The sequence below is a fragment of the Peromyscus eremicus genome, chromosome 17 (assembly GCF_949786415.1).
Source record: "Peromyscus eremicus chromosome 17, PerEre_H2_v1, whole genome shotgun sequence".
NCBI lineage: Eukaryota > Metazoa > Chordata > Mammalia > Rodentia > Cricetidae > Peromyscus > Peromyscus eremicus.
The window spans coordinates 4,212,320-4,239,827 of NC_081433.1; the positions used below are offsets into that span (position 1 = coordinate 4,212,320).

At 41.7% G+C, this 27,508-nt stretch overlaps 1 pseudogene; it reads right to left on the reverse strand.

Moving 5' to 3' along the window:
* Positions 1 to 27,508, reverse strand: part of LOC131894678 (mitochondrial glutamate carrier 1-like) — a 44,065-nt pseudogene that overhangs the window by 1,492 nt on the left and 15,065 nt on the right.

Sequence of the window (27,508 nt, forward strand, 5' to 3'; positions counted from 1 at the left end):
GAGAAACCGACAAAGACATATAAGCAGATTGACGGCATGAGCGCATATTGGTAATAAAAAGAAGCATAAAAAGGTGAAGTGAACTAATGACCAGAGGCCAGGAGACCAGGAGGGAGAGAGAGAACGTGGGAAACCCTGCAAGAAAGAAACATAGCGTTCCTGTGATGAAACCACATTGGGTCTACGGGGGCGTGCATACAGAACTACATATCTGTAAACACAGAACACAGCTACACACACACACACATTCACACTCACAAACATGGGAATGAAGGTCAGCTAACCTGGATTGATACATGACGTTATTGTTGATACCCTGGTTGGGAAGGATATGTGGAATTTCTTGGCTGCATTCCTGTCTTTCTACAATTACCTGAACAAAACATTCAATCAAAACTGAAAGGGTACGAATGGAGTCGGGTGGATCCTAGGACATTCTAAAAGAAGTCATGTTTAAAGAAGAACCAGAATGCATGTTGTGTGGCTTAAGAGGCACGGGGGCAGAGAGTAGAGCCATCTAAAGATACACTGTGTTCAGTAGCCAAGGGCAGGGCCGTCCAGCAAGCTGGAGACAAAAGCATGAGCCTGACAAAGGTCCCTGGGTGAGTCTCAGAGAGCAAGGAGACAGCACCAGAGAAGTAACATGCATTTTGCTTTATTTTTCTCCACTGGCAATTTATTTTAAGGCAGTCGGTGTAAGACGGTGAGATGAGTGTCTTTCTATTATCCCTCTGGCTTCAGAGTCAAGACTGGATGAGAAATCAGGGAATTGGGAGTGGGAGGAGGTTACTTCAGAAGACAGAGCAATCAGCAGGGGAGGCCTTGAGAAATGAGACAAGAGAAGTGTATGTGGAGGAAAGCAGACTGGGGAGGGAGGTATTTAGAAGCAAGTGAAATAGATTTGTAGATGAATGGAAAGTTTTGTTTATTGGTTAAAGGCTGGTAATGTTATTTATTAAAAACAGAAATACCTTAGAAAACATGGGCATCCTGGGGCCACTGCCTGGAAAATTTTAAGTGTCTTCAAGGTGTTTTAAAGTCAGTTTTCATGCCGAGTCTAAATTTTTTATTTCAGTAGGCAAATTTCTTCACAGCAACTCTTCTGGAGTTCTCAGAGTCCTGCTCAGAAAGATGATGAGTGGGTCTCTTATCTTCATCATCCACTCAGTGATGCCAGAGCAGGTACGTCACTGGTCCATGTTAGAGAATCATGGGACAGAGGGGATAGCTGCAGGGTAGGCATAGGTTGAAAGCTCCTGTAATGTTACCAGAAATCCTACTTTGTAATATGAGGAAACATTAGGTGCCACACAGTGTCCCTTTTAATTGTGAATAGTGTACAGTTATTTAAGACTGACTCGCTATCTAAAGTTCCTCTTCCAGGAATAATCAACTTTTTTCAGAATATTGAAAATTTAATATCTTTCTGTCTCAAACTTTGGCCATTCCTTTAGTTGAATTATTCATGGTCCTTGTCTCCCAGGCTGACTGTACTTCAGTGTTTTCCTTGGGGCAATCCACGCACCATGTACTATGGTAATACTTTAAGTAGGACTCCAATAGAAAGTCTATAAATTTTAATACTTTCATGGAAATACTGCATAAATTTTGATATATGTTAACCTGAAGCTATCAGCGATCTTGTTATGAGTTTTAAAATAATTAGAGAGAAGCCATTGCTATATACATAAACAATGGCACATGCTTCATTTCGGGCTCATAAACTAGACACACACACACACACACACACACACACACACACACACACACAATAAGCTTTGATGTCTTAGTCTCATCTTAAGGGCTTGTTCACACGGTTCCAAGAAATCACATGCCAGCATTTTCACCCGCTCCTGTCTTTGATAAACGCTCTTATGCACCTTGACCATTTTTGTACTGTTCCTAAAGTGTCATAGTCACCCCCATGTGGCAACCCTGTCCTTCCATAACCAGCTTCTCCTGGGTTTTCAGGCCTTAAATTAAACAAGAGCAAAATCAGATATGCAATAAACTGCTCAGCATACCACTATTACCTATCAACACATCTTCATCTCTGTACCTATCTATCTGCTATCTATGTCCATCTATCTATACTCCTATTTACTACCTATCAAATGCCCATTTATTATCTGTCAAACATTTATCCATTTATCTATCATCTGTGCATCTCTTTACTGTCTATCATCTATCCATTTATCTATTAACTATCTATATTTATTTGTCTATCTACCTATCATCTGTCTATCACCTATTGTATTTCTTCTATCCATCTATCATCTGTCACCCTTCTACTTTATCTATTTATTATTTATCATCAATGTAATTATTTATCTAACCATCTACCATCTCTCTACCCACTATCTATTTTTATCTGTCTTTCTATCATCTATAAACTACCAATCAGAATACTTTATTTTGCACTGTGAAAACACAGATATGTTCTGTTTTCATTCTTCTCATCATTTTTATCCTGTGTCCCCCAGATTTAGATATGCCTAAGCTGTTCAAATATTAAACACCAAAGAGATGATATGAATAGATTAAACCCTTGGTTCTTCAAAACTTGGGCATGATTTTAAGTATAGAGTGTTACATTCCAATGTGGATTGAACTATTTGAATGGAATGGATTTTCTTTTTTAGTCAAGGGGAAAACACAGAAAATAATATTATTGGCAGCTTTTATATTTCTAAGAAGTTTTAAGAAAATTAGACGTACTGGTTGCAAGTTATTACTCCCGAGAATATCAAGAGCCACAAGTAAGCCTGTTTTCTTGTGTCTAATGTCACAACAGCACCCCTCATTTGGTAGCTGGTGGTCTGCAGAATTCTAAGACATTTCTGAGGCTTTACCCTTGATGAAGCTACCAAGATTATATGAGTGCTTCAAAGGGGGACTTGGCAGCTATAATTAAGGATAATAATAATAATCTAATACTGACACCAGAGAGTATTTCAGACCTAATTTAATCTCCTGAGCTCATGGTAAGCCTGGAGGTTTGACTGAGTGGTGACGGGGCCGGGAGAATTCAGAGCACAGAGATGTTCTGGTTAGACACAGAGGAGTTACATGATAAGGAATGCGATCTCTGGCACTGAGGGCACCAACATATGAATCAGAAAGAGCCATGAGGTACTAACTTGACTCAACAACCTGGATGAGTTTAGAAGATGGCTTAAGCTGCTGTTTGAATGCAGCCCACAATGATACATGAGATGCCGAGAAGACCTTGAGTTGAGAAGCTGGCCCCAGAACTATGAGCAAACAGTCGTCATTTTTGGTAGGTAAGTTAGAGCAATTTGTTAATTACCAACGGGAAGCGCACACATAGTTTTAGCAGTGAACCACGTGTCCTACCACTGTATAGTCACAACCTCATTCTTCTCTGTTCTGAGACTGGACCACTGTTTTATCATCTCATGAGCAACAGCACAGATACATTGTGTTCTAGCATCACACCAAAGATTCATGGCAGTTACACATTGCAAATGAACTTCTGAAACAGGAACTCACACAAAACTGTGACTCGGTTTCACGTGTGTGTGAGTTTTACCTGTGCATATTTATGTGCACTGTGTGTGAAGTGCTCATAGAGGGCATCTGATCTGACGGTTGTCTAGATACCTACAGAGGTATCTAGAGCCCTGGAACTGGAGTTAAAGACACGTGGAGTCACCATGAGGGTGCTGAGACTTGAACTCAGGTCCTCTGAAAGAGTAGCAAGTGCTCTTAACCACTGAATCAACTCTTCACCCTTGTATCACCATTGTTAAGATTTTAGTTACATTTGATGGTTCCTAATAAAATCCCACACACTTTGGTAATGAAGTTTATTGACTTCAGAGTTTTGTAGTTTGTAATCCATGGTTCTTAAGTGTCTTCAAGAAATTATAGGTCAGCATAAGCATATATTTCCCACCATCCAGGAGCCGTCAGTACTTCATAGACTGTCAAACAACACAAACTTTTAAAGAAAACTTTCAGGCAAGGAAACAAATGCCATATATCTTGGGCAGCTTTGAAATGCTCCTACCTCTGTAGGGAGCCAGAAACAAAGACAACTGTCAGATCAGATATGAAGATTAACACGGCTGTATAGCACAGCCAAGTGGTATAAGCCATATGTGGAAATAGGATTATACCTTATCATATACAAAACATTATAATCTACAATGTACAAATAAGAAAGACATACATATGTATTCATAAAAAAGGAAGTATGTTAATGTCATATCAGAACACGCCACTTCATGATACAGCACTGTGACATTTGAGGGAAGAGAAATGGGGATGTTTTTCATCTTCCTTACTATCATCCCCTGAAGCAACTCACAGGATCTAAGATGATCTGCGCATCCTGTGGAACATATCACAAGACTCTTATATAAGGAGTTACCTTCTCGTGCTTGGAAAAAAGCAGTCAAAGTCATTGAGATGTCAAGAACTGGACAACAGGCCTTGCTGGGGTTCCACAATGCATAAGTTACTTCTCTCACAGCTGTGACAAAATGCCTAACGGAAGCAACTTAAGGAGGGAAGGGTTTATTTTGGGTCACAGTTGGAGGGGAATTCAGTCCACCACAGTGGAGAGGATTAGTCTGTGTCAACAGGAGCCTGAAGTGTCTGGTCACATTGTGGCAGGCAAGAAACACACACACACACACACACACACACACACACACACACACACACACACACAGAGAGAGAGAGAGAGAGAGAGAGAGAGAGAGAGAGAGAGAGAGAGAGAGAGAGGGAGCAGAACCAAGGCTAGGCTATTCCATATAAGGAGGGTCTCTTCTGTCACTGAGACTCTACCTCCAGAAGGGCTCATAGCATCTCTAAGCAGCATCAACAGCTATCAGCCAAGCGTTCAAACACACAGCCTGTGGGGCTGTTTCATACCCAACCACTCACACTCAGGTTCACCACCATCAGATACTATACTCCCCTTCCTGATCTATTTATTCAGGAATCACCAATCATCATCAAATCTACTACTAAAATATTCAAGTTTACTGTTCCTGAGGGTCTCCCTTTCCTTGTAAAATTTCATGTGTCGTACAAAACCTACGTTAAACAAATCTGTACCTTGTCCTCTTGCTGGTCAGTCTTTCATTATGGGGTCTTTGGCTGTGAATCTGTAATATCTGAAAATATATTTTCTTCCACAAATCTCCATCCTGAATGCAAAGTTCTAATTTTCTATACCAAATGCCTTATTTCTAAAGAAGCCTCAGAGTGTTTGCAACACCTATCTGTGTTATAGTCACCTTATGATCTTTATTCTCAAATTCAACATCTTTGAAAATGATGGGCAAGGATTGTCAGAAACTGTATCAAGAATCTAACAGTGACAAGTGCCTGTCCTGGGAGAAGTGCTCAGGACATGCTGCTCTTTCGTTCCCGGTGATTGAGTAGCCAGTTTCCTAGACCCTTCGGTGACATGTCTACCAAGGTCAGAAGATGGATGGGAGAAACACTGTGGACTAGACACTACGAAGCACAAGAAGAGCTGCCTTGGCATTAGCATGAGAATGCTGCATCTGGAGAGAAAGAAAACTGAAGACAACACAAGTACAGGTCTCAAAACACAGAGCTGCTGTGGCCTAAGCTTCACAGTGTGCTAAAGGACAGACTGGCATGTGGCGGTCAGAAAGGAAAACCCAGCCTTGAGGGTTACTGGGCTCCTCCCGTGACAAATGTGGAGAAAAGGAAGCAATGGAAACTGTACCCACAATCCTTACAACCGTACAACAAAGGCAGCAACAGAGTTTTCCAACCCTCTCACTAAGGCCCATGACAACTCCTTTAGATGGTAGTGTGTTTTAGACAGTGTTACACACTGAATGTTTGTGTGCCCAAAAAATGCATATTCTTGAGTCTTAATACCCAATGTGATGGGGCTGAAGGGGCTGAGGGGTGCTGATTATGGTTGCCTGAGCTCAGGAGAGTGGAGTCCTCATGATCACATCATTGGCCTTGAAAGAACCAACCAGAGTAGCCCTTTGCTCCCTAACCCCTCACTTCCTTCTACTCCATTCACTCTTTACTATGAGGATATTTCAAGAGGGCAGGCCATAATAACATTAACATTTTAATTTATGGTTTTATAGCATCATTGTCCACACAATAAATTTCTTCTGTAAGTTATTCTTTCATTCTTGAGAAACATAACCCACTTTATGTAGAATTGAATTATGATTAATGTAGCATAGTAGCCTTTTTGGAGGTGAGCTTCTAGGCATATCTCTCAGCTCTCCAAGGTTCTGAGAATACTTGAGTCCTCAGCTCTAAATAGGACATTCATAACAATCCTTCTACGGCTCAGGGAATATTGGTAGAAGGCATGAGTAGAATGTAAGAACTACAAGGTATTGCAAAGAGCTGTGAATGGTGTCTTCTGGGCATGATACAGCTGTTGCAATCACAGCTGTATAGCCTTTGTGGCTGTCTGCACTGGGTCTGCATGAAACTGGGGCTTTGCAATAGTCAATCATGGGTTGGGCAGGGCCTGACAGGGCCATACATCTTCCTATGAATAACTGGCTACTGACGGATTCTAAGGACAGTCATTGCCTTTAGTTATGTGTTTAGTGGTGAGTCCATCAGACTCCAATGGACAGTTCCAAGATCATGATTGCACAGACTTCCTTGTTAAACTCAGTGGGTCCAAAAACAAAAACAAAAACAAAAACAAAAATAAAAACAAAACAAAACAAAAAGGCACCAAAGGACTCATAGGGAGGAGGGTGTTTGCTAAAGTAGGAAGATTGGAGGGAGTGGGAGTGAGAGCAATCAGCCAGCCTTATATCAGCCATGCACAGAATTTTCAAAGAATAGATGTAACTTTAAACAAATTAAACTGTTCATTTTCCCCATTGTGTTTCTAACTCCTTTCTTCCACAAAATATTAATGAGTTTATCAACACTCACACGTGCACACAAACCAATCGCTGCAGCTAGACAGTTTTCCTTCCATAAAGTACATTTTCTTGTTAAATCTACAATAAGACGGATTGCAGGACAGAGACTTTAAGCATCCATAGCCCTGACAAGCAGGACACAGGTGTCACATGATTGTTTTACCCCAGTGCAGACAGGAAGTGAAACATTGGTATAGGAAGCAGGATGCTTCCTTAGTATTGCCTTCTCTCAGCTGCTGCAGAGAATATAATTGCCTTGGCTACTTCCTCCATCTTTGATTGTATGCCTTGAAGACCCACAGGGTCAAACATCATATAAGGGAAGTGGGCATCTCAGGTACAACAAAGATACCCTCCATGTCTGTGTGAGTGGTTCTACTTCCTTTTGTGGAGAAAATACTTCATTCCTGTATTGATTATAACCCCACTGACTTGGTCCTGGTGACTTGAAGACAAACAATTGTAATGATCAGACCTGCTAACGCCAGAGCCCTGGAGATGGGAAGAAAAGCAATTAACAAATGCAAAGGACTTTGTAAATAAGTATAGTGTTATTGTCAATGGTCTTGAAGTCTATTTTTATTTATGCATAGGCTTACACACCGCATTATTAGAGTTGCTGTAAAATTCCCACCACATGACAGATAAATCAATATTAGAGAATCACACACAGATGATAACTGGGCTGAACAGTATTAACCTTTCTGTGTTCTCATGCACCAGATGAGAGCGGAGAAACCCTTGGCACATCCGCCTGCAGACAGAGGATTTATTTCCCCAGCACACAAAATCAAAACCTCTGGTTCCCACCAGAAAATTTGATATTAATGTCATGAAGACAGATGTTTAAAAGGGTTAAAAACAATCATTGAAAATATTGAGTTGGGACACCTAAGGTGTTTACTCTCTTCTGGGGTGCAAAATGACAGAGCCCATTTGAAAGAAAAATGACACCAGGAAAAGGAACAAAAGTCACGAATAAAGAAAAATGGTGAGGAGCATCCCAGGGAAATAACCAGCCTCCTTTTAGCCGGGCCCCACAGAGCAGAAGTGGGTCATCCTGCTGAGCGAGCAGTGCCATTTCCCTGCAGTATCAAGGCCAGCATTGGCAAGTCCTTGGAGAAAGGTCTCTGGTGTTTGCAGGTGTCTGGAGGGGACTGAGAGAGGAATGAGCGTCCCATGGCCTCCATGACACCAATACGTACAAGTTCCCACCTCAGTAAATCCCCAGAAGAGAAAGACCTGGCACCGCTGGGGTCTCGTGTCCTATTTTAATTTCTTTTTCTTAAATTTTAAAGGACATTCTGGTTTCATATGTAATGTGGTTCTATGAGACTTGAACTTTTACACAGGTGCTCACAGTGCCCATGACCATGCTCAATTGCCACACATAATGAATACACAAAGGCAGGAGGAAGTCACGTGCTTCACACACACCTGACAACAGAACCTCATTCTTTGATGAAACTTGTAGCGTATTTTAGAGCAACGTGTGCCTCCGTGGGCACTAATAGGATGCCATGGAATAAGACGTTATGGAAAAGCAGGGAAGATAAACAAAAGATTGATCAAGTGCTGCTGCTTGCAGTCCGCTGCCCCTTCTGACAGCATAGCATATTTTTTATTCTTGAGAATAATAATTATAATAATATTTCATTTATCTTTTCCTTTCCTCCCTCCAAGCCCTCCCATATAAACATCCCTGATCTCCTTAAATTTCATGGCCTCTTTTTTTTTAACTAGTTGTTATTGCATGTATAAATGTGTATGTATAACTTATATTCCTAAATATAACCTGTTCCATCTGTATAACGTTACTTTCATACATGTTTTCAGGACTGACCACTTGGTAATAGACAACCAGTTTTCCTCAGTTGCCTATAGTTCTCTCTTTTCTCTTTTCAGGAAAAGTAAGTAACTGTAGCATGAATCTTAAAGAGTCTTTATTAATAAAAACAAACCTGGAGCCAGTTATTGGGGTGAATGCTGGCAGATCAGATGCAGAACAATTCACAGCTACCTCACCTTGCCAGTTCCTCAGCTGGTCTTGTTTCCTCAGACTGGAAGCCTCTGAGTCCTCATCCAGAATGAATCTCAGCTGAATTGTGCTGCTCCAAAGCCTGAAAGCTTAACCAGCCGAAAGCTTAACCAGCCAAATGCTTCTAGTTTCTGGTTCTCATGCCTTATATACCTTTCTGCTTTCTACCACCACTCCCTGGGATTAAAGGCTCACTTTCTGGGACTAAAGGTGTGTGTCACCATGCCTGGCCATTTCCAATGTGGCCTTGAACTCACAGAGATCCAGAAGGATTTCTACCTCTGGAGTGCTAGGATTAAAGGTATGAGTGCCACCATTTTCTAGCCTCTGTATCTAGTGGCTGTTCTGTCTCTGACCCCAGATAAGTTTATTAGGGTGCACAATATTTTGGGGAACACAATACCACCACAAGTAACACTTTCAGAATGCCTGTAAACTGGACCCTGGTGTTGAATGGGAACCCTGTTGTAAAAGCTAGCATGGGAGAGGATCAGCCACAGGCTGTAGGAATCAGCAGACCTGAGAGGACCTTGTCTGCTGGGACAGGAAATGATTAAGAAAAGACAGAAAGGTTTTGAGAAAGTTCTCGAGACCAGCAGGATAGTATTTAGTGATTCACAGGATCCAGTGGGGGGAAAGGTGGATTCGGAGACACCAGAATCTATTAACCCTGTGCCACCAATGGGTCGCTGTGCTGTTCCTAGCAAAGGCATTGAGCAGATAAAATCGTGTAAAGTTTTCACAGTAGCTTTGTTTGCTTCAGAATGGTTTTATTGTCTTAAAATTCTCTGTTTAGTAGAGATTTTTAACAAGTATGCTTTTTTAAAAAATAATGCAAATTCCATATTACCCTAAACTGTGTTCCATCCCAGAAGAAAAGGGAACATAAGATGCTTATTATTGGTGCTTCACCCAAAAGACCAATTAAAACCTCTGTCAGTAACCTGAGTGGAGTGTGAGGATTGCTTGGGCCCTCATCTAATTATTAGGGATTTACTTGTTGCTCCCTAACAAATTGGACATACCGTCCCAGCTTGAAATAGCAATGCCCCCTACCCCTTACCGTTTCTGTAGAAAGGGAATCTATGAGAGATTTCACTGCTCCTCCAGCTCAAAGTATCTCACCTCAATGGCTTCCATGTGAAATACAGACTCTGTTTAAGTGTTAGGGAAGCAGCCAGTAATTTCTTGATTTTTAAATATCATACAAGTACTAGCAAGATGGCTTAGTGAGTAAAGACACCCACTTCCAAGTCTGGAGACCTAAGTACAGTCCCTGGGACCTAAATGGTAGAACAGAACAAACTTCCTCAGGTTGTCCTCTGCCCTCCTCATGCACACACAGAACACATATACCTTGCACATATAGCCATGGCTACAGTAAAGAAATAGATATGCACATGTTAAAAAATTATATGGGACACACTGAAACTTTAAAATGTGTTTATCTAAGGTTCAAGTTCATCAAGTTCCTAAGTATACCATGCGTTTTGACAGGCTGAACTCAATCATTTATTCCATGAGTTGGCAGGAGATGCTGGCCAGATCCGCAGTATCTCAAGTTCTTATTGGAACAAGAGGAGCTTGTCTGAGCTTTGTTTCTGGAGGGTTATTAGTGTCCTGAGAGCTTGTGAGCAGAAGGGGCCTGTGTGCTCCCACCCACACAAACTCCTTTTTATGTATCACAGATCACATACACCAGAAGAAGAGTTCTGAGAAACAAAGCGAAGGGCACACAATTGACTGACATCTCCTTTTGCTATGTTTTATTTATTTGCTAGGATTGAGCAGACAAGTCTAACCCACACATGGGAGCTGGTGGGGCATCACAGGAAGACGTGAAGTCAAGGGGTCAGTGAGCCTCAGGAATGTATATTCTCACAAGTGGGAAACTTATTCAGAAGAACTACTGAACACTCATCCCGTCTTTCCCTGGCAATATGTTCCAATCAACAGACCAGACAGACCAACAGACCACACCAAAAAAAAAAATCTACCTGTGTTTCATACATTCAGAGATGAAGAAAAGCAAAACAGAAACGAAGCTTGGCTGAGGCTCATACATCTGAATTCTGGGTTGAGTGTAAAGGTTTTGAAGACATCATTTCTGTAGACCTAGTTCAATAGAGGTATTTTTATGTCTGACATTTGATGATTACCAAAAGTCTTTGATATTCCATCTCATCTTTGTTATCACATGAAAGTAAGCTATCTAAACCACAAAAATATAAACACATCAATGATTAAGGAAACCAAACATCACGAATTTGTTTTAGATGAACAATCATCTATAATTTGAAAAACATATCTTAAATTTACATAATATAAAAGTTTTAACTCAATTCTGTTTTTTTTCTTACTACATGTATGGATGTCTGATTTGTTGACCCAACAAGTAGGTTTTAATCAAAATCAATAAAGAAGTAGAAAAATGCAAATGAAAATCTTCAAGAAACATCTCCAAATTAACAAAATGATCTTCCTCCCCTTATTTGGGAGTTATGCAAGATACAAAATGTTGTATTCACATTCTAGTTTTTCACTGAGTCTTGGAAATTACTTGAGCTTTCTGGTAATTTAACATAATTGTCAATTTCAACTGTCATTTAGGAATAGTGTATGCTGGGTATCTTCCAGAAAACATTCAATTTACTACTTTGAAATTACAAAGTCATTTTTTCCTTCATATCCAAGAATTAGTTTGAGATCTCTATTTGTATAGTACCTTCTTTATCTAAAATACTGTTAATTATTAAGCAGCTAGGATTTTACTTAGCAAACACCATGTGACTCTCAGAGTCAGGGCAGAGTTTATTATTTTTAGCCTCTTCTGTTTCCTTCTGAGGAGAGAAAGCCTGGCCTGTTCTCTTCTACTTCAAACTATTTCCTCTAAAAACTCAACCAGCAAGAAGCAAACTTTCCTGTCCTGTCGCTCCATCAACTGCCGCTGTTTTAAGGTATCTGCAAACCAGGAAGAGCCATTATGGGTGTCTAAATTTGGATCTTGGCTGTCAGGACTCTCATTAGCACTGCCTGGGAGCATGGCCACTTAAAGTCACTTAGCCTAGTAATACTGGCTTCTGAAGCCAGTGCCCGAAGGACATAACAATAGGTCCTATTTCAGGCTCTTTCCTTCTCCATGTCCCTAACTTCTACTCTGGTCCCTGCCCACATACCATCAACCAGCTCATAACACTCCCTACCTGTTATTCCAGAAAGCATCAGCAGGTGTTTATGAGAAACCCCCAAGTACCCCATATGATGTCTTTAAGACAATGAGCAAGCAGGAGAAAAAGCAGCAGATAGGAGAGGTACAGAAACACTGAATAAACATTTCGTATTCTGTCCTACATAGTCCTGGCGTGGTCTCCCTCAAGTCATTTTAGGTGGATAATGTTTGTTCTATTTACTTATAATGATGGTTACAATTTGCTGTGCCAAGAATCAAGCCCATGCACATGTTAAGTAACCACTTATCAATCACTGAGCCACAGCCCAACACGTGTCTCATTATTATCTCTATGCCTTTAACCCTGTTAATTTCATAATTGATGAGAAAATCTGGTCATAATTAACCATATGCCTTCATTTTATATTGTGATTTATAAGTAACAATAGTTTGTACAGGACACATAAAACTACATCATGAAATATCAGTCACCTCATTCATCAGAGGTCACATTGATGTCAAGTCATTTTCCAGGCCTATTTGCAGTTTTAATTGTGACTTGTGGAAAGAAAAGTCAGCCAAAGGCAAGAACGTTTAGTCAGGTATTTACCCCTGCTCATGGTCTCAACCAAAGCTCATTGTGCAGTGTCCTTCCACTGATCATCTGCCAAAGCAGATTTTCACAAAATTCATCAGATTCAATCCTCATCCATCAATGTAACTCAATATTTACCCATGCAGTGCCTACAAAATAATTTTAAAAAAGCAGAGTATGTAAGACAACAGGCTGCCCACTTTTTAGAGTTAGGAGTGCTATGTTTACTTTCCCTCTCCTTTCTCTCCACCCAAGTGTCACGGATGGGTAAGTGACAGGCTGAGTCCATCACATCTCGTCACATCTCAGAAGGAACAAAGAACACGATGTTTTCTAAACATACTCAGTAATGCTGGGTACTCCAAAGGGTAGTTAGTTTATATAAAATGAAACAAAATAAAACACATGAATGGTCTTTTTTTTTAAAAAAGTCTGGCAATGTTGAGGCTATAGAGTTGGCTCAGGTGTTAAGAGTGTTTCCTGTTTGCAGAGGACCAGAGTATAGCTCCCAGCCATGTCACGTGGCTCTCAGATGCCTGTAACTTCAACCCCAGGGTATAGGTCTGTTTCTCTTATTTTCTTGTCTGCTTTAAGTAGACTACTACATTTGCCCTGCTACACAAAAGTCTTCCTTCTGCTTCATACAAAATTTCTAGGAACCCCAGGAATAACGCTGAAGGCAAAAGAATGTCACCTCTCTCCAGTTATTCACCTGCTTGTCTGTTTATTCAAAACATTTCTAAACATTGCACATCCCCAAGTTCTTAACGCTGTTTCTAACTTACATGAGGTCAATATCATCTGTTTTCTTCTTCTTTGGTCTTAGTATTGTCATCTGCTCTCTGCTCCTCCCAGATCCTTAGGAAGACAGATGCTCCATTCCACAACCCTTCCAAATGGGAAACCCTCCCCAAATGATCCCAAGCACACCTTCCCAGGCACATCATAGACCAGGCCTTCATCCTTTCTATACTTTCTACCTTCTCATCTTGAGACTCAGTTCTAGCTACTAAATACTTCCTGGTTCTAAAATCATGGTATCCTCAATCATAAGTCTTTGCAACATGCTTTTTAAATTTCTTTTAAGCCCCCCACGGCTATCAATCCCCACAATGCCTAGCTCTATTTCCTCAATAATTACTTATAATCAGCTTCTTGAAGTTAACAGAAATTACTCTTATCAAGGTCTCTAGTTGTCTTCCAAATGCCCACAAGAACAATGAATCCTTTCTAAGCCCTCCTTCTCCATCTTTCTGTGGCACCTAGGCTGGCTTTACTCTAAGCTATCCATTCTCTCTCCATACTGACATGATGAAAACAACACCCTACAATTCACCATGGAGCATTTCAAGGTCCCAAATATTCCTCTTTACCATGTAAGATCCAGGTCAAATGTTCTTTTCCATGAAAATGGGCCCACTACTCTAAAATCTCAAGGGTCTTAGTTTTATCTCTTTGAGAACTTTAATCACATTTTTAGTTATCTTCATAAATAGGATACCCTTTTGCTTTTATAGTGAACCACTTGGGGGCTGTTAAGTTTTATTGGCCATTTTAAACACCATTATATGAGTAGTGTGATAATTAAGATCCAAAAAACTCTCACCAGTGTCCTATATTTAGTTGGAATACAACTGTTGACTGTTTAAATGAAAACGTAAACATTTATTGATTAACTATTGAAACAAAATGGCAAGAATTGGCAACCAGAATAGGGGCTGGTTTTAAAGTCTTTTCTTAGATTCTGCCTTTAAAATTGGTCCTTGATGGTTTGCCTGCCTTTATTTTGATAAAAAACAGATGAAATTTAAAGGGTCTTTACAATATAAATTGCTACCTGTATCCTAATTGTAACCATGTTTCATTAAAACAAATGCCCGCATTCTTATGAGGTAGACCAGATGGCAATTTAGTCTTTTGTGCAGTTTGCCCTAGAAATTGTAACAACATGAACTCTTGTGTCAAAAGCTAAAGTTTCATAAGTAGATATTGTGTCCCTATTAGTATGCTAACTGGCTAAAAGAAAGCATGCACATTAAAAATGAATGTTTTAGTTCTTTGTATCAACAACTTTGAATAACAAGTTTTATGTTAACTTACTAAAATATTTTTACAAAATATTCAATAATGCATATACAACATTTTACATGTTAGCATCATATGCAAATAAGTGTTCTGCCTACCCATGGGACACATCTCTAAGCATATTCACTGGTGAGCATTTTATAATATTCTAAAATTATCTATTGGGTACCTGATGATGAAAGATACTGCCAGGCAACTTAGGGATATAGAGACAAATTAGACACAAACCCTGCTCTTGAGAGAGTTTCCATATAACAAGAAACATAAAAAATGTCTGCAAATAACTCTGCTGCTGAGTTGACAGTAGCAAGTCCCATGAGGGCTTCAGAAAGGAGACTAAATGTCTTGGGAGTTCTTGAAATAATGAGATACTTTCTGCTTCAGGAGAAAGCAAGAAAGGCATCACAGAAGGAGTACTTGAGCTAATCCTGTTATAACTTGTATAGTCTGAACTTGAGAGCAAAATGCTGAACTAGAGGAAATACAACATGGAAGGTACAGGAGAGCATTTGAGACCACATTGAGTCCTGTTACAGGCTCAGGATGCAGAGAAATGGAGCCTAAAGGCAAAGGATTGCAGAAAGTGGTAAGGATTAGAGCCTTAGGATGTGATGGGATATCTCTCCTGGCAGTGGTCCATCTTCCGAACTGCCTTGATCCTGGTGCACACACAAAGCTCTTCTTGGTACAGTAACTTACTTACTGCACTGACCCCTGGGCTAGTGTGTTAAGATGAGAGACTAAGGTAGAGGACATGGGGGACTGAAAGCCCTTCTGGTGGAATGCACATCTGGCTGTGCATTTGAATAGGCCTATTTAATGACCATGTGATGGCAGTCATTACCAACATTCTGTTCCAGAAAAGTCTTTGAGGTTAGGCTTCCCTCTTGCAGCAAAAGCAATCTTGGGTGCTTGCTCTCAGTACCCCCAGGTTCTGTACTGGGAGCTTTCAGTCATACAGGTAAGTGAGATCTGGATTTGGGTGGTAACAGTGGGACTAGGATACAGGGGATTATTAGGAAAGGTAAAATTTTATGCTTGATGAAGCAATGTGATACATGCAGGAGGTAGTGGCCACCCCCCTCTCCAGCCTAACTCATCCTTTGCCCAACACTCACATTCTTACATGGTTTCACATCACTAGGGTTAGTATGTTTAATCTGGAGCACCATAATCAGCAATGACAATGTGTGATTTGCTGGATTTTGGATCATTTACTGTGAAGGAATGCCACTTGTGGAGGACATCCAAGCTGACCTACAGAAGTCCCATGTTGCCAGTCTCCAATCCCCATGAGTAGTTTAGCTAGGTGGAGTCTCCAATTCTAGTTAAATCTTTAAGGTAGTTTAACCTCATAAGAAACCCCAAGACTGTACCACTCAGCTAATTGGTTCCCTGAATCCCTACTCATAGATACTGTGTCAAAAGGAAAATGTTTATTGTGTATCTGATAGTATATGTGGGATGATGTGCTAAGTAGAAACAATTAGACATTATCCTGCTTCGTTCCTTCCTTCCTCCCTCCCTTTCTTCCTTCCTTCCTTCTTTCCTTTCCTTCCTTCCTTCCTTCCTTCCTTCCTTCCTTCCTTCCTTCCTTCCTTCCTGTTTTAAGAGGGAGAGCTTTTTACTGTTTACTGGGTTGTATATCGTAGGAAAACTTAGCTATTAACTAGAATCATGCCCTCATGTTCCTTTTGAGATTATCTGTATTAGAAGAGGAATTTTGAGGGTCTTATGAAGAATCACTAGTTACAACAAGCTTGGTCAAACAACTCTGCAGCTGACATCACAGCTGGGAGCACACCCTGGAGAGAGAGGACAAAGTCCAAGGGGAGAGGGAGTGAAGCATGGCAGCAGGAGCTTCAGACAACTGCTCACACTGATCCACGGTCATGGGGCAGTGAGAGATGCTGCTCACACTGATCCACGGTCATGGGTCATGGATCATGGGACAATGTCAGATGAAAGTTAGTGCTCAGCTAACTTTCTGCTTTTCATTCAGTCTAGAGCCCTGGCATATGGGCTGATGCAGTTCCCAGTTTGGGTGGGTCTTTCCACCTCAACTAACCTAATTTAGATAGTCTCTCATGGATACTTCCAGAAACTATCCTCTGGTGATTTTAAATCCTGTCAACTTGACAATCAATCTTAACCATCACATTACAAGACAGTTACATGATACAGTACATACAAACATACATACATACAAACATACATACATCACATAAATGCACATAGGGATGTATTGATGTGTTGAAAGCTATTTACTGGTGGTTGAGAGGCTAGTGAATTTGAGGATAATCAGCTTCCAATTTCCCCAAGCTTTCCTGGAGGAGACATCTGAGTGGGTTCACATAATTCCATCAGGCTCCATCGGCTGCCATCCAGCTGAGAGCCATTTGGAGATAAAAGGAGCTATTTCCTGGATGAATTCGTCACCAACACTCCACCAGAATAGCTTGGGGTAGAGATGTTTCAATGACTAAAAGAACATTAAAAAATATGGTCATTCTTGTGACTCACAAAGCATATGTGAATAGACGTTCAGGATTGAGTGACTTTAAAAGAAGTCATTTCCTGGGACCGTAATGGACCTGGGCCAGGGGAGATGAGAGCCAAGTCTCTCGAAGGAATGCCAAGGGTAAGGAGGAGGCTGAGAATGGCATCGCCCCTTCCACGCTCTGACCAAAAAATGGAAAAATTATTCATAGTCAGTGAGTGTGGACGTGGCAGACTTTATTAGCGGAACATCTTCACTGTGTTTTTAAATTTCTTAAGTGCCCATCTCTGTTCTCCATCTCTAACCTCACTTTGCCATCAGGGAAATGTGCTCTGCTAAAAAATTGTTTAATGAATTCAATGATGATCATGAACTTTTTTTTTTTTTTTGAGTTTAGCAATCCATAAAATTTCCTCCTCACCGCCCTTCTTATAAAATAAGAGTAAAAGGAAATGAAAGAGATGTTTTGGCCAACATGTTACTTTGAAATGAATTAAGTGCCTTGTAAGGCACAAACAGACACGTGGAGGCATGTGTTCACATTTACTTTGCCTACAGTGCTTGTGTGATGGTATTGCCTCTGAATATATTTTCAAATCTCCATGTCATTGAATGAAGGAGAAAACAGTGAGAGTCTTATCTGGTACATAGAAAGTAGTTATTAATGGAAGGGTTAGAGTACCCTGAAATCCTCACATAAGCCTGTGAAACAAATTTCAGAGAACAAAGGCCTTTGATGACTCTTGATTGGGTAAGCTCGCTCTTAATGACCAATGTGGCACTTCCCATCACTCATCTCCCCTTGGGCGTATTATCCAGTTTGCTGTATTTTATAGTTTGATTATGCCTAATACCTGTTTCAAACATATAATCGAATATGTAAAATCATTTTTCCAAGTGTATTGCTTTATTCTGGAAGCCGATTCTTTTCCCATTGAGACAAGTGATAAACGTCGCTCAAATTAACTGCTTTCTGGTCCACGTGTTCCAGTGCTGAGTGACAACAGGAAGTAAATGCCTCTTCACTGTGGCTTCTACTCATAAATGGTGACCTGAGAGCAATGGAAACCCAAAGACTTGAAAAACCTCCTGGGGGTGTGGAAAATTATTTTTAATGAAAAGTAAAGAAAATGTTTTTATTTCTTTTTGTGTATGTCTGTGCAGATGTGCTGGTTGTGATTGTGTGTGTGGAGGCCGGAGGTCAATGGAGACTGTCACCCTCAATTGTTCTCCATTGTTTTAAGATAGGATCACTCACTGAACCTTGAGCTCACTGTTTGGGCGAGACCGGCTGGCCAGCAAGTCCCTGGGCTGCACCTACCTGCACCAGCCCCTCCCCACCAAGTTCTCGTGTTTTTTGTGTAGGTGCTGGGAATCTGAACTCAAATCCCCCCACCTGCTCAGTAAGCACTTTATCCACTGAGGCATCTCCCTAGTCCCTGACTTTGATGTGTGTGTGTGTGTGTGTGTGTGTGTGTGTGTGTGTGTGTGTGTAGAACTTTTTCAAGTGGAATGTTTTTATTCAAAAAGTTTTTTTTTCAAAATACTTTAACGTGAATGTGCGTTGTAACCTGATTTAAAGATCAAATAGGGCACAGCCACAAAACTTGGCAACTTCTCACATAACCCACACTGAAACTCATAAACTAAATATCTCACTTGTGGTGGCTAACTTGACTACATGAAGACACACCTGGTATACTGGTAAGGACCTTTGCATGCATCGGTGAGGGCGTTTCCTGGGACGTTTAACTCAGGAAGAGGGAAGACTCACCCTTAAAGTGATGGCGGCATTGCTGTTGACTTATTTACAGACAGAATAAGTAAGGACAAGGAGAAAGCCAGCCGGGTCTTAGCATTTCCCTTTCTCTGCTGATCTCCTACGGTATGAGCAGGCAGCCTCACACTCCCACTTCTGCAGAGCCATCTGCTACCAGGCCTTCCACACTGTGATGGACATGATCCCCTCAAACTGTGAACCAAAAGCAGCCCTCACCCCTCAAGCTGCTTCTTGTCAGGTGTTGGAAGCTGGCAAGACACTACCACCCTTGATTTTCCTGAGGACTCTGAAAACGATGCTTTAATTTTATGATTGTTTTAGATTTTACCAGTGAAGAGAAAATATCCGTTGGCACAGACGTGGCTGGTCTCCACTAGAGGAGACAACTCAGTGGTGGGCATCCTCAACACGCCTCACAGGAAGGGATCCTTACCCTAAGAACCATGTGGCCTGACCTGTACAGAAACGGTTATGCCAGTGTCTTTGAAACTGAACAACCTCTCAGAACCTGCCAACCTGTAAATTCTTGGACAGGACCCATGAACCATGTCCTCAGAAACTGCATTTGCAAGAATCCTAGAGTGTGTGACCCACAGAGTTTCGGGGGAACTAAAGACAAAGCCCTGGCGTTTTCTATAAGAAGCATTTGCAGAAACTTTGTTTCAAGGCTGCGCAGAGAGGGTTTTCATTCTGTAATTGGAACACACAGTTATTTTGTTGCATGTAGAGCAGGTTTAAAAGGGAAAACAAAGGGAAATGGTCACCTCTACCATCACTGCTCCCACCGTAGACCACGAAGAAAGTGTGTCCCCTCCTTCACCTGGGAAGCAAACTGGAGGGACAATGTGTGATGCAGCTCCGTCATGGCACCCACAGGGCCACACGGAAAACCCTTCACACGGCACCAGGGAAGGCCTGGCCCGCCAAGGACTGTGCTATTGCTTCTGACAACTTACTCAAGCTGGGCAATTTCTCACTTTTGACATTTTATCACGTTATCAAACCTTGTATGCCATTATGAGTTGGTGTCATTGTTTTCCCTATTGCAGCCTGACTGAACCTGACACCAGACACCTTACTAATGATTGTGTAGCAACTCGCCATCTGATCTAAAATTCAAACGCCATTCCTCACCGTGATGTGAGCTATGGAATTGAAGAACCTACGGCAGTAATGATAACAGAAGGAGCTGAAAATGCACTGAGGAATCCATTCACCTCTCAGAGAGTTACTTCCTGCCTGCCTGTTTCAGGGACTCTTCTGGAACTTTGCACATTGGAATTCACACAAGCCAAGATGCCTTGGCATGGGTACTTGGATCACAAGCATGCTAAAGATGTGGGAACTTGGAAACGTAGGTTGAGTCGATGGAACGTGCTTGTCAGAAAGCCCAGGGTTCCAGGCTCAGGCATTCATCTCCGTGGTGCTCAAGCTGCTCACTCCTTCCTTATGCTGTATGTGCATAGACTTCCTAACATCAGGCTCAGATTTTAATCTTTGGGTACTATGCAGATTGCACTAAGTCAGGGTACAGTGTTCAGCACATTCTGTTGAGGGGACAGGAGCACTCAGAGAGGACCTCTTGCTGGGCTTCACTAGAGCCTGCCCAGTGCCCACCTCACAGTACCATTCACCACCACCCCCTAGTGAGGGACAAGGGCAGGTATCACCAGCACTCTCATGGTCCTTACGTGGTAACTGCTAAAGACCTGCTAGAGCTCATTCCAATGGGGGGAAGGGGCTGGGGAAGGAAGAGGGAAGAGGAGGAGACAAAGGAGGAAGAGGAGCAGAGGGAAGGGAAGAGGGGGAAGAAGTGAAGGGGGAGGATGAACAGGAAGAGATGGAAGAGGGAGAAAGATGACTGGGAGGAGGAGTGGGAACAGACATCAGCCACTGGCTTCAGAACAGAAGCACTGCGTTCTTGTGGCTTTGAACTCTTTGTTTTTTTACACACAACTTACTACTTTGTTTTCAGACTGAACTATGTGGACACAATGTTCTCCCTCACCTGCAAAGATTCAGAGCTTCCTCTTTGAGGAAGAATTGTCCTAATTCCACCCCCCTCCAAATACTTGCAGAAACCTCAGCTCTGCTGCAAGGTGAAACTCTGAACTGTCAGTGTAAATTCTAGAAGAAGCTGACTGAATTCTTCAGAGTGCCAGAGCTTACAGGACTGAAGAAAAATGCTTGCCAAAATGCATTCTGAAAATTGTTGTGCAAAACTCCCGGGAAACTCAAAATACACTGTTTAAAACAAACCATTGCAATTTGGCTCTATGTCCAATTGCATATGAATTTCTTTATCAGATTTTAAAAAATGGATTAATTAGACAAAAGCAGAAATACACACATCAAATAGACAGCGGCCCCAGTGACTGTTCTCTCTGCCAAAACACAACACTGAGAGAGAACTTGTAGCACACAGCGATGGTTTCCAGTGCCATCCATGCCCACGTTTATTCTTAAATGTATCAGAACAATGGCCAGAAGATACACTAGTAAAGTACCATTAAAAACAGTTATGATGGAATCGTTTATAGCTGATGGGGGTTGCTAAACCTTTAAAGAATCACGCCTGAGTACTCATCACCACATCCCCAAATCTGAGAGTCCAAGATGCTACCATAAGGGTGATTGGAATAGGGGGTGAAGCTCATGAATACTCATTTCTATATCCCCAAATCTGTGAAAGTCCAAGACAATACCTTAGGGGTGATTGGAATAAGGGGTGATGGATGAAATGAGAAAATTCAGTGATTAACCTGGGAACTAGCACTGATTGACACAGAAAAAAAAAACTCCTTCCTTTCCAAGTTTTTATCTTAGTTGTGAGTTTTCAGGGCCAGGAAGAAGTTTCCTGAAACACAGTATCTCACAGACCCACAGGGATCAGCACACAGAGAGTAAGTGAGGGACTGTGGAGAGCTCAGCTCTAACTGGGACACCTATGTCCTGTTCCTCCTCCCAAGTCATGGGGGCATTGAACAAGAGGGCTAGAAAGATTCCAAGAGGCAAAAGGAATAGGCAACCTGCAACAAAACACTATTTGCTGGACGTGATCTCTCTGAACTTACAACGCCTGGGACTGCACAAGACTCATGCCAGAACAAGCCAGCCAAACCCCGGCACGGGTAGGGGACGGGGTCCTGAAGTCCCACTTCCATCTGGTGAGTGGTCACCAACAATTTATGTCTCCTCTAGGGGTTCCATTTGCTTTGGGCATGTAGACACTGGGAGCCATCCATGTTCCAGCAGATGGTCCTACACCCATAGATGTACAGGCATCACTTAGTGGACTCACTGTTTGTCGTTGTTGTTAAAGACAGAAAAAACACATGAAGTAGGGAGGGGAAATGGGAAGAGGATATGGGAAGAATTAGAGGGGAGGAAGTAGGACAGATCTGACCTCAAGATGTTATATGCACGTATATTTAAGAAAATACTTACAAATAAAGATTAAATTGACAGGTGATGAATTTGACCTGATGCCAAGACCCTGTTATTTTTGCAAATGCTTATGAAGGATGACTAAGGCAATGTGTGTGTGGTCACAGCAGTATAGAGAATGAAAGTCTGTGCTGAGGAAGCAACTGGGTGAAATGTAATCCCAGGGTGGCCAGAGCTGAGAGAAACGAGCTAACGAGAGAGGAAATGAATACAGACTGGATATCAAAGTGGAAGTTGGTCCTCTGAGCCAGGTTGGATCCACCCACTCAGTGATAAGGACTGGTGGCTGGTGGCCCCTCAGGTGACACCCAGGCTGAAGAGAGTTGCAGTCAGTTAGAGAAATGAATGCAGTGTTATTTGTCACAAGTCATTGCCATCTGCGTCAGAGTTTTGTGTCTCATTGATTCATAGAGCTGAGCTGGACATACCTTGACTGGGCAACTGGGAGCCTTCAGCCTGCACATGAGGCTTCTCCTAGATGCCCTGGGCTTCCTGATGGCAGTTCATCCATTTCTCTTTCACTGACAGCAGTCTCTGTGGGAGGAACCACCTTGTTTTTCCACTGTGCTGTCCTCAGTGCTGAGGACACACTAGGCATGGGCTGGACCAGGGCTGGATGTCTTAATGAGGACCTTGAGAATGAAACATGCAGCATTTTCCTCTACTCTCCAGCATTCACATGGGAATCTTAAACAATGCATCTGAGTCTCTTAGGGAGACACAGCTCTGAAAACTTACCTCCAAAATTTCAAGAGGACATCTGGCCTCAGAGTATTACAACAAAAGCTTAGTTTTTAATCTATGTCCGAGAACGCTGTCCGTAATTCTCAGAAGGCATATATTTCAGAAAATAAAGTTTGAAAGAAGAGTCAAAAAAACCCTCTGGACCTCTGGAAAGACCACAGCTGTCAGAACAACTGATCAGACATTTCAGGGCGGGTCTAGCCTGGCAGCTTTCATTCAAACTTGAGTTAAACTGCCTGACCAAAGAGTTTCTCACTTCAAAAGCTGGGTTTATTTTTATATTTTAATAATTTTTTTTAAGAATTTACCAGATGGAAACATGGAACAGACTTAATGAATTGTTGTTGATTTAACTCCAGGCACAGGGATGAGCACTCTGCATACATTGTAACTAAAATGAGAGACCAGACATATCCACCTACGTCTTCACAGATCAATAGGGTCAAACAGCATTGTCTGATTCTGTGAGAAATTCTTATGCCATGTTAGGAAGCATGCATTATTGTAAAAGCCACTTATTAGCCATCCCAATATGTCCTGAACTGTGGTCAAAATTGTTTCTGTATCTATATGCTGAAACTTGGGGAAATTCAGTAAAGCAAATTATGGCTACTGTGAATCAAGAAACATATACAGGCATTGTTACTTATTGTCATTCTTGTGAATTTTAAACTTGGAGGAATTTGTGAAAATAGCACAAAGATTTTGTGTATATTTTTTGCTATATTGTATTTAACCAAATTCTAACGATAGCAACTTATGTAGTCGAATTAATGTCATCAAGACAAGGTGATTTTTACTGTTGGAATAACATTAAGAATGTATTAGCCCAGAGGTGGTGGTTCACACCTATAATTACAGCACTCAGAAGGTAGAGGCAAAGCATCAGGAGTTCGAGACCAGCCTGGGCTACATAACATCATGTCTCAAAAATACACACACACACACACACACACACACACACACACACACACACACACACACGGGGGGGGGGCAGAGAGAGAGACAGAGGGAAACAGAGACGGGGGAGGAGGGAGAAAGAGAGGGAGAACTTGTTAGGGTGAATTCTCATTTCATGCATTATTTCTCTACCGTCTGCTCTCTGTTCTAAGAACAACCCAGGACACTACACTCCATGTAGTGATTAGGTTCTATTGTCCTACAGTCTCTAATGGACTTCAGTCTGTCTTCATCTGGCATGAGCCTGATATCTATAATTATCAGTTATTGCATGGATTATATCATTTGGGCTTTCCTGATGTCTCCCCAGCTTCAATGGACACTCAGCAAGTACATTGAAGTAATGATATTGTATCTTTGCCAGCACACTCCCCCAGACTGTAGGTGATGTACTGTGTCTAATCCCAGAGAATGTTAACCTGGACTGTGGTGTGCTGGGGACTGCACAGAAAAGTTATTGTTTTGTATATAAATGTCCTATTTTCCTTCAGATTTGCACCAAGGAATTCAGAGTCCATCAGTGGATCCTCCCTGCAGTGGTTACTATCCCAAGTGTGACCAGCAATGGCATTTTCCTCTTCCATCTGCAGACAAGGACACATCTGTAGAAGAGTTATCCCTTCTGTTTATTTTCTCGATTATTTACTTGTATCCTGGTTTTGTGTGGGGCTTGTCATTGCTTTATGAATTATAATCTAACTACTGTTATTTTTTATTGTTCAATTGTTTTACCTTTGACCTCTAAGAATTTCCTACAGCTAATTTGCATGTTCTTTTGTAAGTTTTTTTTTTTTTTTGGACACTATTTTCTGCAAAAAGGTTCAAAGGACAGCTATATCATAGCCTCTCTCCCTAGGCTCAGGATTGGAGCAGAAGAGGAATAGAAAGAATGTAAGAGTCAGAGACAGCAGACATCTACAGGGAAACAGTATTTGCCTGACATGGCAGAAACTCAGAACACTGAAAGTACACCTACCACAGCTTCAGGAGAACAAAACAGACAAACCCCAGCCTGGCAGGGGGAGGCAGGGGGGCGGGGGGGGGGACGGGACTCATGAAGTCCCACCCCTAGCTGGGGAGCTGTTAGCAACTGATAGATTTTGGAGGAGGCTGCCCATGCTGCAGTAGGTGGTCCCACACTCATCACACACAGGTAGCACCGACTGGACTCAGTGGGTTTAAAGAAGAGCAGTTGAAGTTGGGAAGGAAAAATGGTGGTAGGGGTAGGCTAGGGAAGAAACTAGTCGCGGGAAAGGTGGGTAGAATCTATTAAAATGCATTATGTGCACTATGATATTCTGAAACTATATGAAAGATAAACCTTTAAAAAGGAACATGTCTCAGACTCATCTTACATGTCCACATCCTAACCCTAGACTCAGTCATTTACCAGAAAGCCTCTGGTGAATGGGGAAGCATGTGGAGGATTTAGAAATATGGAATTTACATTTGTAAAAACAATTTATCTTTCCAACTTTTTATTTACTTTGGGGCATGTGTGCGGACCATGGCTGCTGTGGGCAATTCTCTCCTTTCACTGCATGTGCCCTGGGGATGGACCTCAGCTCATCAAGCTTGGTGGTAAGCACTTTTACCTGCTGAGCCATTTCACTGGCCTTAAGGCCACTTATTTACAGGGACCTTGTAAAACTTTCTTTTGTCTTCTTCAGATTAGATATTGTGTTTTGAGTTAATAGTCAACCAGCATAATAGCATAATTATGGTATTTGTTCCAACTGGAAAGTCAAGAGATTTTTATATCTGGCTATGTGATGCAAGCCTTAAAACTAAGTCTAAAATACTGAAGCATTGTGGGTAAATCAAACAGACTAATGTCAATATTATCCTAAAATACTGTTTTGTTGATGAAAAAGCCTTCATAGAAATGATTTAAACAATGTGTTACTGGATGTGTGGGTGTGTATGTCTGGGGGGAGGCACAGGTCCTTATGAAAAACATGAGTCAGGAAGTCAGGAGAAATGGCCTCCGCCTACGTTAAAAATACCTCAGTTATGTGAAGGAAATGTTTGCACCCAAATGGCTTTTTTTATTCCCAGTGAGGGAAAGAAAGGCTGCCATCCCTCTCAAGGTTCCTCTAAATCTTGCCCATTTTTATGCTGAAGGTGCAGGGCTGACCCAGCTGTGCCCCAAACACAGGGGACCTTGGTGGCATTTGTGGGAGCAGGGGACTTGACACTTGAGGGAAAAGGTTTTATTTCTTGGTCTCTGCTGTAGTTTCAGTTGTCAACCTGATATAATCTAGAATCACTCAGAAGAGTCTATATGATACATCCGGCCGTGGTGGGTGTGGCTGTGGGAGATTGTCTTGATTATGCTAATTGATGACGGGATATGGAGCCTAAATGTGGGTAGCACCATTCATTCTCTGGGATTGGGTCCTGAGTTGTGTAAGTTCAGAGAGGTCCAGGGCATCAGAAAGCATGCATGCATTCATTCTTCCCTGACTGCAAATATGGTATTAATAGCCACTTCAAGATCCTGTCTTGACTTCCTTGAAACAAGGGACCATGACATGGAATTATAAGCTGCATAAACCCTTCCCCACCAAATGCGTTTTGCCAGGGTTGTCATAGCAACAGAAATAAGGGCAGGACAGTCTGTGTGCAATGACCCTAGAGGTCTTCAAAAGGTATGCAGGACTGGAGTTCTGCTGGGATAAAGTGACTTCTCAGTTGCCAGAGTCTCGCCCAGTGCCTGACAAGGGCCTGTAGACACAATATTAAATAATCAAAAACACAGCAGCCAAAGCTCCTGCCCCGATGGGTTTCCATGTCACAGCCCTGCTCTCCTGTCTCCTGCCAGTGAGACAGTGGGGTTTAAACCTGGTCTAAGACATCTACGGTACAGAATAAAGACACAGTGTGAACTCTCAGGCCCAGGCTCACGTTTCAGTCACCTATGGGCTTGTAAGTTTCACTAAACAGGAGAGCTGTCACTCACATGGCTGCTTTAATTGAGCCCATTGAGACAGTTGGAATGACTCACACTGATATTTGCATTCTACTAAATGAAAGGAAGTGAGCTGACTTTCCAAAGACCCTTGTTCTATACCAGGTTATCTCTAAAGGAGCTGCACTTGGTTGGTCATGATAAAAAAAAAAAATTAAAAAAAATTTAAAAAAAACAGGAAAAAATTACTTCCACCTTCAATTTTAAATGTTGGCTGAAATATTTTTGAATGTTTTTTAACAATTGCTATTTCCTTAGCAATGGATCAGAATCATATATTAAAGCGTTGCTTCTAA